Source organism: Bufo bufo, chromosome 3 (genome assembly GCF_905171765.1).
Source record: "Bufo bufo chromosome 3, aBufBuf1.1, whole genome shotgun sequence".
In the NCBI taxonomy this organism is placed as follows: domain Eukaryota; kingdom Metazoa; phylum Chordata; class Amphibia; order Anura; family Bufonidae; genus Bufo; species Bufo bufo.
The window spans coordinates 62,044,642-62,061,059 of record NC_053391.1 but is presented as its reverse complement, the minus strand read 5'-3'; positions in this window follow the sequence as shown (position 1 = coordinate 62,061,059).

The window sequence follows — 16,418 nt, the reverse complement described above, 5'->3', positions numbered from 1 at the left end:
TTTCTGGGTCATTTTTCTAATGTGTCTTTTATTTGAATGATTTATTCGCCCGGCCGATAAGGGAGGGGCTACAGTGATCTTGGAGACTGAGAAGTACAACACGGAATGTATAAAACAACTAATGGATACAACCACTTACACAAAACTACAGAATGACCCTACAAAAAAATGATTACTTAGAATTGGTCCAATATTGTAATAGAGGCCTAGAGAAAGGAATCTTATGAGAGCAAGAATACAAGTTTATACTCAACACACAACAAAGATTGCCCGTTTTCAATTGTTTACCCAAATTACACAAATAAAACACTTAATCCACCCGGTCGCCCAATTATTTCTGGAATTGGTTCTCTCACCTCAAACCGGTCTCAATATATTGACAAATTACTACAACCTACAGTAAAAAAGACAATGTCATATATCAAAGATATATATTAGAGATGGCCTTGCGATTCGCCCGGCGGTCGTTTCAAGGCGAACTTTGCTAGTTTGCATTTCGCCAAACAGCGAACATATGGCGATGTCCGCCGGTGCCATATTCTTTTACATTGTGAAGAACTTTGACCCATGACACATCCATCAGGTGGTACAGGACAGCCAATTGAGACGTTTCAGCACATGGAGATACCCCCTACCTTATAAATAAACCCGATCTGGCCGCCATTTTATATTCAGTCTTTTGCCAGTGCAGGGAGAGGTTGCTTTGTGTAGCAGGGACAGACTGTTAGGGACACCAAACGCTAGCTAATAGGGCCACAAAAGTCCTTTTAAGGATTGGTATAGGTGTGCTATCGATAGGTGTGAGTTACTGAGGGGTGTGATATACTTAAACTATACTTTCCAACATAGAAAGTATATTATAGTGCATTTGTATTGTGCAGCAGTTGTGGGTGTTTCTGCTGTGATACTGCAGCTACACAGAGGGGCAAACGCTATTGGAACAAATAATTTCTAATGGTCTGATATACCTGTTGCCCCCCCAAAAAAGTGATTAAGGAAGGGGTGTTATATACCAATAATATACTTTCTATATAGTGCATGTGGGTAGTGCAGCATTTGTTTGCGGTTTTGCTGTGTTACCGCAGCTACACAGAGTGACAAACGCTATTGGAACAAATACTTTCTACTGGTGCGATATACCAGTTGCCCCCTAAAAAAACTGATTGAGGCAGGGGTGTGATATACCTTCTTCCACAAATACTGCTCTTCTATAGGGACTTTTGTCACAGGGTCATTTTAAAAATTACAGGCAGAGGAAGAGGCAGGCCATTCCACAGGGGTGGTAGGGGTTGGGCAGGTGCACCAGGCCAGAGCCTAAGTGGGAAGTTGCAGAAGGTGCGTGCGATTACGTCAAAGGACGCACCAGAGTTTGTTGAGTGGCTAACTCAGCCTTCCGTTTCTGCACCCTCCTAATCCTCTCTATCTGCACCCTCTTCTCTCTCTGCTGTGTGCACCCCCAAAGACACCACCACCATATCCCCTCCGCTCGAGTCAGAGGAATTATTTTCCCATCCATTACAAGACCTTACAGATGAGAAGCCATTATTGGCATCGGATCAGGAAGAGGTATCAACGGTAGCCACCCAGCAGTCTGACGACAGTACCCAGATCAGCCCAAGGAGGGTGCTGCCTACTCAAAGATCTCTAATGTCAGTGGTGGTGAAGGTGGCTATGATGACGTGTCGATGGACGTCAGGTGGGTGCCCACAAGAGAACTTAGTCATGCAGTGATTCATTGCCAAATACCCCAGAGTCCAGAACGTCTTGCGGCAGGCCAGGAAAATCTCTGGCCATTTTAAGATCTTACACGGCCATGGCTCGCCTTGCTGACCGTCAGACGCCTGATTTGTGACTGCCTTATGCACTGGAAATCCACCTTGTATATGCTTGATAGGCTGCTCCAGCAGAAACGTGCAGTTAATCACTACCTGTACGAACTCTGCAGCACGATAGGTTCTGGGGAGCTTGTTTTTTTTTCACCGCGACAGTGGCTGCTCATGCGCGATGCATGCAGACTTCTGTGGCCATTTGATGAGATCACCAAACTTGTCAGTCGCAGCCAGGGTGCTATCAGTGACATCGTACCTTACGCTTTCTTTCTGGAGCGTGCATTGCGTCGTGTCATTGATCAAGCCGTCGAGGAGCAGGAGCAGGAAGATGAGGAAGTCGCAATGCTGGATGAATTCCCAGGGGGGGCTACTCCATCTGAGACAAGTCAACAGAAGTCTGAAGAGGAGTCAGAGGAGGATGGTGCGGCGTGGAGGAGGAGCAAGAAGAGCATGCTTTAAACTTTTCTGGGATCCCTGGTGTTGTCTGTGGCTGTGGGGGAGGAGACAGAGGACGACATTATCCTGGATGATGGGAAGGAGCCAGGCCACTCCACTGCTTTCAGTTTAGTGCAAATGAGGGCCTTCATGCTCCAGTGTTTGAAGAAGGACCCCTTATAAAAAAGCATAAAGGGCAAGGACCAGTACTGGGTGGCAACGTACTTAGACCCCTGGTACAAACACAAAATGGCGGACATGTTACCAGCATCACAGCGGGCTGTCAGAATGAAGCACTTCCAGGCCTTGCTTCGAGAAATTTTGCATTCTGCTTTTGCGGGTGGTGGCAGAGGAATTTCCTCTCACAGAAAAACAGTTGCGGGTACCAATCCAACAGCACATGCAAGAAGAGGGCTGTTTGAAGATGTGTTGGTCATTTCGAATATGAGATCATTCTTGCAGCCAACCCATCGATAGCCGCCCTCCGGATCCAGCCTCAGGGAACGCCTAGACCGACAGGTGTCCGACTACATCGGCTTAACTGCCGATGTGGACGCTCTGAGAAGCAAGGAACCCCTGGACTACTGGGTGTGCAGGCTTGACATGTGGCCAAAGCTGGCACAATTTGCCATGGAACTCTTGGCTTGCCCCTCATCCAGTGTCCTGTCCGAAAGGACGTTCAGCGCAGCAGGGGGGTTTGTGACCGATAAGCGCACTCGCCTAGGTCACGACAGTGTGGACTACCTCATATTTCTAAAAATTAATGAGGCATGGATCTCTGAGGAATTCAAAACATGTGATGATCATGTTTAATTGAACTTTCTCATGACAGCCCACATTATCCGCCACCACCCAGAACAAATAATGGTCCCTGTCTTAGGCCCCGGACGACCACGTGTTTCAACTATTATCATTAGGGTTTTTTTCAAGTGGAAGGATTTCATTAACTATTTTTTTAATCCAATTTTATATTTTTAGTTATTTTAAACATATGTATTTGACCTGTATTTGTTCTGGCCTTCAGTAAAATTGATATCTATTGACCGTCTAATAGACCTCCAGCCACATAATCACTTGATCTGATTTTTTCTATACGGTGAATGCATAATTTTTGGGGCCTGTAATACACTGGCCTGTTGTAAAATTGATATCCAATGACCATGTAATCTGCATCCAGCCACATACTTGTTCTTTTCTTTACGCTGAATGCATAATTTTTGGAGCCTGTGGTCCACTGGCCTGCTGTAAAATTGATATCCAATGATCGTGTAATCTACCTCCAGCCATATACTTACTTGTTCTTTTCTGTACGCTGAATGCATAATTTTTGGGGCCTGTAGTCCACTGACCTGCTGTAAAATTGATATCCAATGACCGTGTAATCTGCATCCAGTCACATACTTATTTGTTATTTTCTGTACGGTGAATGAATAATTGTCCTCTGAGAAATTCAACACCAATGACGACCACGTGTAATCGAATTTCAAGTATTATCATTAGGGGTTTTTCAAGAGGGGGGATTTCGTTATATACAAACTGAAAAGACTAGCGTGGTATTAGCAGGAGGTGCTCAAACCCACATGCAGTCGTGCATATATATAGGGGAGCAAATCCTGCACTTGTGGCCCGTTGCTAGTGGCGATCCCCAGCAAAAATGCATACGGTGGAGGATACCCGCAGCGAACCACAAGTACCACAATAGACATCCTACACAAGGTAGCAATTGTGTGGATGTAATAATCAATATAACAATATAACAAAATAATAGCAAAGACAGGTGCACGCTGCAGTCTTACTAAACCCTCAAACTGATTTTAAAATTGAGAGATTAGTCAACATATCCTACGGTGTAGGACATGTCTAAGCCCGGGCACCACGCCAAGGTTTCTCAAGTAGCCCGGGACCTAACACTCTCCTAACTGAGCCGTATGGGCAATACCAGGAGCCAGTGGGCAAATTACAGGAGCATGAGGCCGACTCACAAACAACTCACCAGTTACCTCGTTAGCCATGTTTTTAGTCCAATTTTATATTTTTAGTTCTTTTAAACATATGTATTTTATCTGTATTTGTACTGGCCTGCAGTAAAATTGATATCCATTGACCGTGCAATATACCTCCGGCCACATAATCACTTGATCTTTTATGTCTGGTGAATGCCTAATGTTTGGGGCCTGTAGTTCAGTGGCCTACAGTAAAAATTTTATCCATTGACCGCATAATGTACCTCGAACCACATAATCAGAATTTCTTTTATGTCAGGTGAATGCCTAATTTTTAAGGCCTGTATTCCCGTGGCCTAAATTAAAATTTTTCTAGGCTCCGACAGGGCACATTTCTAAAAAATTTCCCTTTAAGACGCATAAAAATGTCCCCTGATTAAGATCCATATTTTTTGTTGGAATTTTTGTCATTGATCCCCCTCTAATATGTCACTGTCCATGTTATGGGACTATTCGTGCACTTCTACTATGTATTTGGTGGCTGCAAATATGAGCTAAAGGTTTTTCAGGTTCGCCTGCCATTAAAATGAATGGGGGCCGCCGCGAACTTGCGGTTGGCGAACATTTGATCGCGTTTGTGCGATCGCATTCGCGAACCATCCCGGCCGATGTTCATCCATCACTATCAAAGATACCACACAGATAATTCAGATAGTTGAAAATCTAAAGGTTGAACCCCACTGGATAATACGAACACTAGGTGTACATTCCTTATACACTATAATTGATCATCAACATGGAGTGTAAGGTATGAGGAAACAACTACTAAAGGACAATCGGCTACTTCCAGAACAAATTGAATATCTAGTGGAAGGTGTCCAATTCATTTTAACTCTATTTTACTGAATTTTACCGAATTTTGCCGAATTTTACCTACAAATACAGGGTAATGCCATGGGCACCAGGTTTGCCCCTAGCTACGCCAATTTATTTATGGCGGAATGGGAACAAGACACCATATCTCCCAAGCTAGGGACAGACCTGGTGCTCTGGCAAAGATACATACATGATGTAATTTTTATATGGCAAAAAAGTGAAGAAGAACTTCAAACCTTCCTAAAGGAGATTAACACTAATACATGTAATTTACAGTTTACATCTAATATAAGTAATTCAACGATAGAATTTCTGGACCTGCAAATTACATTGGAAAATTGACATTTAATGTGTAACCCATATCAGAAATCTATCAGCAAAAATAGTTATATCCTATATGTCCATTAGGACAATTTTGGCGCATTAAACGCAATTGCACAAAAGAGGATAATTTCGAAAAGGAAGCAGAGAAAATTTAACAATTTTTGCTGAAAAATATCCACCGACTGTAATAAAAAACTCATTAACGAAAGTACGGGTCATTGATAGAAAAAATGTTTTTTAAAGAGGACACTCAAAATAAATTTGAAGGTGAAATAATACGAATGATTTTAACGTATAATACACAATATAGGGAGATTCAAAGAATCATGAAAAAGCACTGGCATCACATCCTCAAGGATAAAACCATAGGTCCACTGATTCCAAATATTCCACAAATAACATTTACCAGAGCCCCAAATCTAGGCCTTAGGGCTCTTTCACACTTGCGTTGTCCGGATCCGGAGTGTACTCCACTTGCCGGAATTACACTCCGGATCCGGAAAAACGCAAGTGTACTGAAAGCATTTGAAGACGGAACCGTCTTCAAATTGCGTTCAGTGTTACTATGGCACCCAGGATGCTATTAAAGTCCTGGTTGCCATAGTAGGAGCGGGGAGCGGGGCAGTGGTATACTTACAGTCCGTGCGGCTCCCGGGGCGCTCCAGAATGACGTCAGAGCGCCCCATGCGCATGGATGACGTGTCCAATGCGAACATGTGATCCATGCGTTTGGGGCGCCCTGACGTCACTCTGGAGCGCCCCGGGAACCGCACGGACAGTAAGTATGCTGCTCCCCCGCTCCCAGCTACACTTTACCATGGCTGCCAGGACTTTAGCGTCCCGGCAGCCATGGTAACCATTCAGAAAAAGCTAAATGTCGGCTCCGGCAATGCGCCGAAACGACGTTTAGCTTAAGGCCGGATCCGGATCAATGCCTTTGAATGGGCATTAATTCCGGATCCGGCCTTGCGGCAAGTCTTCAGGATTTTTGGCCGGAGCAAAAAGCGCAGCATGCTGCGGTATTTTCTCCGGCCAAAAAACGTTCCGCACCGGAACTGAAGACATCCTGATGCATCCTGAACGGATTTCACTCCATTCAGAATGCATGGGGATAATCCTGATCAGGATTCTTCCGGCATAGAGCCCCGACGACGGAACTCTATGCCGGAAGAAAAGAACGCAGGTGTAAAAGAGCCCTTAAAGTAGCTCCTTCTATTAAGAAAAATCATAAAAGGGATATATCCATCCAAAAATGGGCTGGTATCACAGGTTGTTAACCTACAAAAAGGCAGCTCTGTCAACTAAGACAGCTAAAGTACCCACTTGTACCACATCCAGAGTAAACTAAAAACCAAACAAGTGGAATATAGTATCACAAAATATGATTTATTATAACGAAGGACGAAGCCGCTGAGGTGAAACGCGCGTCGAGGTCTCGCGCTCAGGGCCTGTCATTCATCCCACCACCATGTCTTCAGGTACGTCCCGCTATTAGCACGGTTTCATGCTGCGTGCAGGGCACCCTCGTATGTATCCACACTGGGGCCTCTGTACTTAGGCGCACGTTTGTTATTTTTATTTCAGCCAGTGATCTACATTCATTGTATTATTTTTTATTGGCTGACTGCGGTGCCTACATCATTTCCGTGCTTGCCAGCTACGGCTCTGGGTTTACCATAATTGGTCTGTGGTACTCTGCATACTACACCCGTATTGGGGAGACCTTTCATATGTGATATCCACCTGGTTATCCCAGAGTCTTAGCTCTATCTTTCGGTCATACCATTCTGCGCCACACATTGCGCAGTTTCATGGTGGTGTTTTTGATGCTGCTGGTATCACAGGTTTCCACAGATGTGGAAGATGCACAAATTGCACAATCACCTCTTTCCAGAAAAGAACTACGAGAGTGCAGTCAACAACTAATTCACATACACATGTAATAAAAGATTTTCTAACATGTGACTCTATAAATGTTATTTATATAATTCAATGCCCATGCAATAGACAGTACGTAGGGAGAACCAAGCAGACTTTCAAAAAGAGGATCTCCAAACATATTACAAATATTCAAAATGGATATGATAAACATTCATTATCCAACCATTTCAATCAAATGCACAACAAAGACCCAACAGGAATAAGATATGCAGCTTTAGAAAGGGTGGAGAGACACTGAAGGGGGTGGTGATCATGTGAGTAGAATGTCAAGATTAGAATCAAGACGGATTTTTTAATTTAATTCACTCCTACCTGGTGGTTTGAACGCAGAGCTGGAACTTTTTGGATTTTCGTAGTTTCTGGGTGGTGCCCTTCGCCGATGGGAGATCGAGATTTGAACCAATTTGAACCAATTATTGGTACCTCATATCGGTTTGAACGAGGATGATCGTCTTGGGTGGGGGAGGCCCCCACCCAAGACGATCATCCTCGTTCAAACTGATATGAACATCTAGATGAGAAGAAGCATAGATGTAAATGGGGACAAAAACATAAAAATATAAATAAAAACTAAAATATAAACAAGAACATCAAAATTGACACATATAAAAAGTGATAAAACCGCACAGGTAACGCATCTGAATTTTGGCCTCCCCTTTGTTGATAGCCCGTCTGCCAACACGTAATTAGACGGGGATTGGTATGGACTACAGCAAAAATTAAAATAATAAATAAAAAATCTGATTAATATGAAGGCGCATCATCCATTTAGATATAGGCTGGTTCATATTGGAATACACATATATATATAAATATCGCATAAGAACCGTATCAGTGTTCCCTTGCGTCTGATGAACCTTTTGGGTAAAGGCTCTGATAAATATAAATATCCGAATTAGGATATATTATATATGGCTGTAAGTGAAATATATTTTTTATATTGTGCTGTCCCACCGATGTTGGGATGGACAACAGTACCTATGTGGACCATAAATTTAATTGGGATCAAATGCATGTCTGCATAGGAATTACATTGTGGATGTATGGCATCGGTTCTATAAAAATGTTTAAAAAAAAATTCAAATAGGGAACAGATCGATATTAAGTATGGATATCACATATTATGTTTTATAATGGAGGCGAATAAAACTGGACAAGAAAAGAACTATATCGGACTCCACTCCATCTTTTGCAGCTATCCCCATTACATATGGTGCTATAGAGTATTTAAAGAAGTGACTGATGACATAGGATTTTGACCACTGAAGAAGGAACAAGGTGAAGGTTCCAAAATGAGTTTGGTTTTTTAATACCCCTCATGTGAAGACATCCTGATAGGGATTTATTTTTATGATCAGCATAATACGGAGCGCTCCAGATTTTCTTCTCTATTGGTAAGTGGAGAGGCGGACCGGCCTGTTCTCATTCATCACTTGGCACGCCGACTGCGTTCATCTCCAGCGCACGGGACAAACATACTGCATTCGGAATTACCGAAAGAGGGAACATCCGGAGGTAAGATCCATTAATGCCCAAGACCACGTGGGACGCCACATCTGGCATAATTTTTTTACCATATGTGATTATACCTCCAAACTAGAACTCCCACCATAGGACTTATTAATGGTTCTGGATGTTTTAACCATTTTATTCTTTATTTTTTATCTTCTATTTTTATATATTTGTTATTATTTTATTTTCATTATATCGTATATGTGAATGGTATATAGAATAAATTACATCATAGTGACTCTAGATGTAGAGTGCCAATCTCTTAACTTTTATTGAACCATTTTTATTCAGTGACAGGGTGAGTCACAGAGACAAGTGCACCTTTTTCCGTACAGTGTGCAGGGGAGCCACCTGATCTCTACATACTTTCTTAAAACTAAAAACAGTATACTGTTTTGCTGAAAAATTCACACCTCAACACTGAAATTACTACACCAAGAAGGACAGGCTGTAAGGTAATGCAAATCGAGGAAGCAGTGGGTGTCGCTAAGACCTGCAGATGATCACATTTTCAAACCCCTAGCTCCAATCTGTGGCAAATGGGACAGGCATAAAAGCCAGATTGAAAGCAAAGTTTTTTAGCCATGTGAAACCTCAAAAATTGGATCAAGTTGTGTGGGATGATTGTGAGATGCCTCCTGTTTGTTGTCGTGCTAGTTATCACTTGTCAAAAACTGAGGGGGACAGAATCCTTGAACTGAGAGATCTTGTTTTATCAGATTTTTATGCGCCTAGGCCAAGATGTCAGCACTGTGCCACATTGGGCGTCCTGGTGGTTGTGAGAACAATGACGAACTGGAATGACAGAAAGAGGTGCTCAAAGGCGAACCTCTGCCCAAACAAATTGTTTGATTAGAAAAACGGAGAGTTGTGATCCATTCTGTACTACAAGTGAAATTGGATGTCACATCCCAAGCCTAGGGCGGAAAACAGTATCTACATAAACCATCAGAAAGCATTTGCATAACATTGGGCTACAAGCCAGACATCCAGCTACAGATGTTCCATTGAGCTCACACCACCACCACTCTCAAAGGTTATCATGGTGCACAGAAAGATGACAATAGAGGCTGAAATAGAGGTTTATCTTGGATGCAATGATAGCCGTTATTCTGGAGACCACGCGGGCAACTCTATGAAGAGGCCTTCACAAGGGAGCATCACACTAGTCCTACTCCCAGGATTATGGTGTGAGGTGATATAATGTACAGTAGTCAGAACCCTCTAGTCTTCATTTCCGGTCCATTTCTCCAAAGTGTCCCAGGAGTCTTTTTTAATCAGGACAATGCCAGGCTGCATGTTGCTCATGCCACTGTGAGCAGCCTGTGTGGCTTAAACATGCTACCATGGCCTGCAGCATTGCTGGATTTGTCTCCCATCGAGCAAATCTGGGATGTCATTGGTCAGCAATTACAAATGGGACTGCTAGCAGTGGATCTTGATGATTTGTGTGCCAAGTGCATTCATTGTGGCAGAACATTCCTCAGACAACCATTAAAGAGGACCTCTCATGGGATTATTTGTTAGAAACTGGTATGCTTACCAGATAGGGTGGTCGGGTTTCTCCCTGGCTGTAGCGCGGTCCCATCGCAGCAGAGAGCGTCACAGCCAGGGAGAAGGTGAGCTGTTTTTTCTCCCTCCCCGCACTACAGCCAGGGAGAAGGAGATGCCCATTGAGAAACCAGTCCGTCTCCTCCTCCCTGTACCAATACTCTAAATTAACATATGAGGAGCCAAAAACAGTGGGGGACACAGCGCCGGAACTGAGGGGTATTTTAGCCCTATCTGGTAAGGGTACTTTCACACTAGCAGCACGGACCTCCGACAGGCTGTTCCGGCGGGTGAACAGCCTGTCGGATCCATCATGTCATACTTTTATTCTGTCGGCCTCTCGGCGTGCGCTGCTGTCGGAACTCCGCCCTGCCCCCATTATAGTCAATGGGGCCAGAGCGGTAGTCCAGGGACACGCGTGCATTAGCGGTAGCACGGATCCGACAGGCTGTTCACCCGCTGGAACAGCCTGCCGGAGCCCCTTACCGCTAGTGTGAAACTAGACTAAGCATACCAGTTACTTACAAATAATCCCATGAAAAGTCCTCTTTAAGAACATCAGTGATAGCATGCCAAGGCATGTATTTCTGTGTGTGGAGCTCATGCTCAGCACTGAATATATCAAAATAGTTTGTTTCTATATTTTTACCATTTGCATATTATTAACATCCTACGATTTCCCTTTTGCTATCTACAAAATACTGTATAAAACAGGGATGCTCAACCTGCGGCCCTCCAGCTGTTGTAAAACTACAACTCCCACAATGCCTTGCTGTAGACTGATAGCTGTAAGCTGTCCAGGCATGCTGGGAGCTGTAGTTTTGCAACATCTGGAGGGCCGCAGGTTGGGCATCCCTGGTATAAAACAATCTGCAATGTTATTTTGTAGCAGATGCATTGCTTGTCGTCAGTTTCCTGCCAGCATCACTGCAGATGAGATTATTCAGTTAGGAGAGTTCAGTGCAGAAAGCTGACCCTTCTCCAGCCCATCCACCCTTCCTTCAGTCTCACTTCTTTAGCAGAGATGTTAAATTGCTCTTTTGACCCTGATTTGATTATCAATCAAGTTGACTGGAATTTGGTTTCAATTTCTACTGGCTTAGTAATTTTAGTCCAGCCAAGCGCTTTGGTTGGAAAGCAGGAGAAGCAGGAGAACACTTGCAAGATGAAAAAGAGCCTTGTTATTTGCAGTTAATCAACCAAGTGACATGTGGGGAAATCACACTTGTTATAGCGGAAAACTATCTATCTATCTATCTATCTATCTATCTAATATCTATCTATCCAGCTCATATATATTATCTACTAGCAGAAGGACCCGGCTTCGCAGGGGTATATTTCATCTATTTAATTTAATGTTTGTGTGTGTCGTTAAAAGATAAATCGACAGTATCCACTATAACAGTGACATTCAGAGTACCCCGCCCCTTTAACAGTGACCTCCACAGCGGCCGCCCCATTATTAGTGACCTCCACAGTACCCCATCTCATTAACAGTGATTTCCACAATAACCTGCCTCCTTAACAGTGACCTCCACAGAGCTCCATTCCCTTAAAATGTTACCTCCACAACACTCCGTCCCCTTAAGAGTGACCTCCATAGCGGAACGTCCCCTTTACTGTGACCTCCACCATTCCCTGCTCCCTTAACAGAGACCTCCACAGCGCCTGCCCCTTTAACAGTGACCTCCACAGCATCCCACCCCCTTAACAGCGACCTCCACAGCAGCCGGTCTGTCACGGACATTCCTGTGACAGGTGGCAGGAGATCGGTGAGACTGGCAACACGTGGTTTGATCTAACAGGTTTTCCTTGTGGATCGATAGGCGTCTGTGTTGTTTCTGGTACTGGCCTCACCCCTTGCCTCAGGTGTTGCTAATGTGGTCATTTAACCTTCTTTATTTATTGTTGCTTCTCCCACTATGCTGTGCGGTTTATAGCTTCAGTTTCAGTTGGGGATAGCTGGTGTGTGGATCTCGGCAGAGTTCCTGGTGCTTCCATTGCTCCTTTGAAATTAAGGGCCAGAGTTATCATTACTCTGATACCTTACTCCACTTTCATATATGGCTAAAGTCAGTTTTAGCCAAGTCAGATTTATGATCGGCTCTTTAAGACTGCAATAAATGTGGTTTGACGGTAGCAGTTTATCCGTCAGTAAGCAGCTTTACAAAAGTCGCACGTCTTTACGAAAAAGTCGCATGTTCTATTAAAAAGACTCATAAGATAAGCATGGTCCTCACTTTTTAAATAGTCGCAATAGTAAATCTGTCTAGAGATTCATTTACATAAGAAAATACGCCCACTTTCAGAAAACTGGCGAGCATAGTTCAGAGCAGAAAAAGTTGCACAGTTTTAGTGATTGCACAAAAATTTGCAACTTTTTCTCTCCATTATTCTGACTTGAGCTAATGATAAATCTGGCCCTAAGTCTTTTCTTTCCATTTGTGTATTTTGTTTGGGTTCTGCGTGTTGAATTTCCCTATTGTTTGTATTACGCTTGAAGGAGACTCCTGTTCGTCCTTCCTTTTAGAGGAACAGGTAGTCTCGTCCCTGACATTAGTACCAGGGTCCTATAGGGCTAGATAGGACTCTAGGTTTTCCTGTGGATGAACACACCTACCTCTGGGGTCTGTTCATACTAGTAGTCAAGTCAGGATTTCGGTTAGGGTTTTACTAGGAGGTGTCCATCTTCCTTACCTAGTTCACAGGCCTGATTCCCTGTTCCTCTTTTGCTCGGTGTGGTGTTTCCCTCCCACATGAAGTGTGACACCACCCCTATGACAGTGACATCCACAGCATCCCTCCCCCTTAACAGTGACCTCCACAGTAGCCCACCCCTTCATCAGTGACCTCCACAGTGGCCGCCCCTTTATTAGTGACCTCCACAGTAAGCCATATCCTTAACAGTGACTTCCACAACACCTTGTCCCCTTAACAGTGGCCTCTACAGCAATCTGCCCCTTAACACTGACCTCCATAGTGGACCGTCCTCTAGGGTGGCCAGAGGTCTGGTTTTAGGCTGGACAGTCTGGCTTTCAGACTCCCTGTCCTCCGTCCGGCGTAGGGCCTGGACAGACACAGGGATGTACTTTTGAACAGCTCACCCGTTGCTTAGCGCGACCTGGGGGTGGGGTTTTTAAGTCAGTCTTTTGCCTGAATGGCCACCCTACCTGCCCCCATAACTGTGACCTCCACAGCACTCCGCTTACTTAATAGTGTCATTCACAGCGCCTTGCCCCTTTAAAGCTGACCTACAGCAGTAAAGAAAAATGGAAACCTGGTGTAAAACTGTGTGTATGTGGAGACTAAGGGCCTGCGAGCTTCTATTGGCTGATAAGGGTCATGTGACCAGGCATTTATTGGCTAATGTTTGGGACTATCTCAGGAACGGTACGTGCTAGAAAGCTGAGACCCGGTCTAAAACCTTCCCGGACACCTGATGTACCTGTGTGCTAAATTTTATGATTGTAAATGCGGTGGTGCGGATTCCTTTAGCGGACATACACACACACATACACTCAGCTTTATAAATTAAATCTATCTATCTCAAACTCTCTGGAACTCATCTGCTCCTCTCTACCCCCACAACACTCTGTTTCCGAAGTCTTAACATCTGCTAATACAGTCTCTATTCCAGCACATAAACAATGGTGTGATATCATTTGGACACTGTAAAGCAGTATAATTGTGGACAGGAAATGGAAATATTATTTGTTTTCTATGACAGTTCGTATGTCAATGCTATTCATGTACTGTTTGGTGCTATTTAGACTCTTGGTAAAACTAATGTACATAGGTGCACTATGAAGGGTTTTGTATAATAGTGTTATTTATTCAACATGTGGTATTATGGAACTTTATAATGATATTGTTTGTTAATACTAATATTAATATTAATTTGACAATTTTCACATTATTTATTAACTACATGGCATTATTTGGACGTTGTATAATCATATTATATGAGTATACCATGGCAGTGTTATTTGGGATTATCATGAGATATTGTAGTTTAGAGTATTGTCTTTTGGGATCATTTGGGATTTAGGCATTAGTGATGGTGATCTATTTATATATTATTATTTTTTATTATTTGGGCTGTACATGATTATTTGGACACTGTATGATTGTAATGTTTTGGCACTATGTAGTGATATTATTTGGTCATTATTTTTGAACTGTAAGGAAGAATAAATACAACTTACTGTTAACTATATTTATTTCCCATTCTACAAAAAGATGAAGGAGGAGATCCTAATCAATGTCTTATCCTTACTACGTTATGTGGGAACTACCTGTAGGTCTCATTATGAAGACATTATAGCTATCATTATGGGAGACATTAGCTGTTGTTTGCAGGGCATTGTGGAAAAGGGGGTGATTTTGCTGCCCCTGTTATGAATGAACTGTGACTGTTTTAATAGGAGCAATAGGACAGTGTTTCTTTGAATACTAAAGAGTTATGCCACAGTGGGTTGGGGTTTACTTACCCTGCAGGGTCAACCCATCTCCTGGCCTCCTGCTGCCATCCTCTATGTGCCTGTCCCTACACTACCCTGCCACCAGGCAAGGTCCCTCCTACAGTGCCTATAGGATTCGCGTTTACTCTTTCTGGCTGTTAAAGGGCCCCTATTCACCCTAATCATTAACAGCCAATGGCTGGCCTCCTGTGGATACTTAAAGGGGTTGTCCGGGTTCAGAGCTGAACCCGGACATACCCATATTTTCACCCAGGAAGTCCCTTGTTATGAGCATTGGAGCATTTCATGCACTAAAGCCGGCCCATCAGAGCCATTGACGTCACCATATACACTGCTGGGCGGAAATCACTGCATAGCAGTGTAAAAATATAAACAAAATAGCCCTTGCCCTGCGCGATACAGCACAGGGCAAGGGAGGGGATCAGAGCATGAAATGCTCCACTGCTCATATCACAGGTGCCGAAGGGGTGAAAATGTAGGTATGTCTGGGTTCAGCTCTCTTATTTTCCTCCCATGTACTGACCTCTGCCCTTTTACCCATATTTCATCCTCTTCTGCCTGACCTGACCTGTGCCTGATGCCCATACAGATAATACAATGTTTGCCCTGACCTCTGGCTGTTTATTATATTGCAAGCATTCTATCTGCCCTGACCTTAGCATTTCCCTGACTATGATTTGTCTGACCCCTCGGTGACCTGCTCCGGGGTGTCTGACCCCCGTGGGGTTACAGTGCTTGCAGTTGCGACTAGGGCCTTGGTCCTTTGGGTCCTCATTCCTCCTGCTACAGCTAAGTCGCTTTTTTTCTATTTATTGGTCTTGGGTATATATTTGAGGCCTGATCTGGTGGGATCTATGCTCTAAGTGAGCATTCAAAAGTTTAACTTTGGGCTCTGCATCCTCTGGTTAATAAAGCACTCCCACAAAATGTTTATTCTCTGACGTGTTAGAAAGGTACATGATGTAAATTGTAGTAAAGGCAATCTTCTTACCAGTGACTGTATTTGTGAGAGTTATCCCTTCCCTTCTGATCCTCAGCTGTGTCAGGTGACCGGCACTCTGGCTCTCCAAATAACACAGCATCTTATGTGTGGACAGGAGGTCAGTTTCTCTATGTATTCTTATGGGAGCCTCAATGACAGTCTCACAGGAATGAATTGAGAAGTAACTGACTTCCTGTTCTGTGTCAGTTGGAGATCAGACTGTCAGTCACATGACACAGCTGAGGATCAGAAGGGAGGTTATAACTCACAAATACAGTCACTGGTAGGGGTGCACCGCCAATGAGGCCAGGTGAGGCAATCATCTCAGACAGCACCAGGTAGGGGCAAGAGAGGGGGCAGCTGAAGGGCCCTGAGCTGAAGGGAAGGGGTTAGGTTAAGAAATTGGCATTGGGGAGGGGGGGGGCGAGCCGTTTCAGTTTTCGGCTCAGGCAGAAGAAAGGCTAGGTGCATCACTGGGCACTGGTGAGAAGATTGTCTTCACTACAGATTACATTATGTACCTTTCTTACAGGTCAGAGAATAA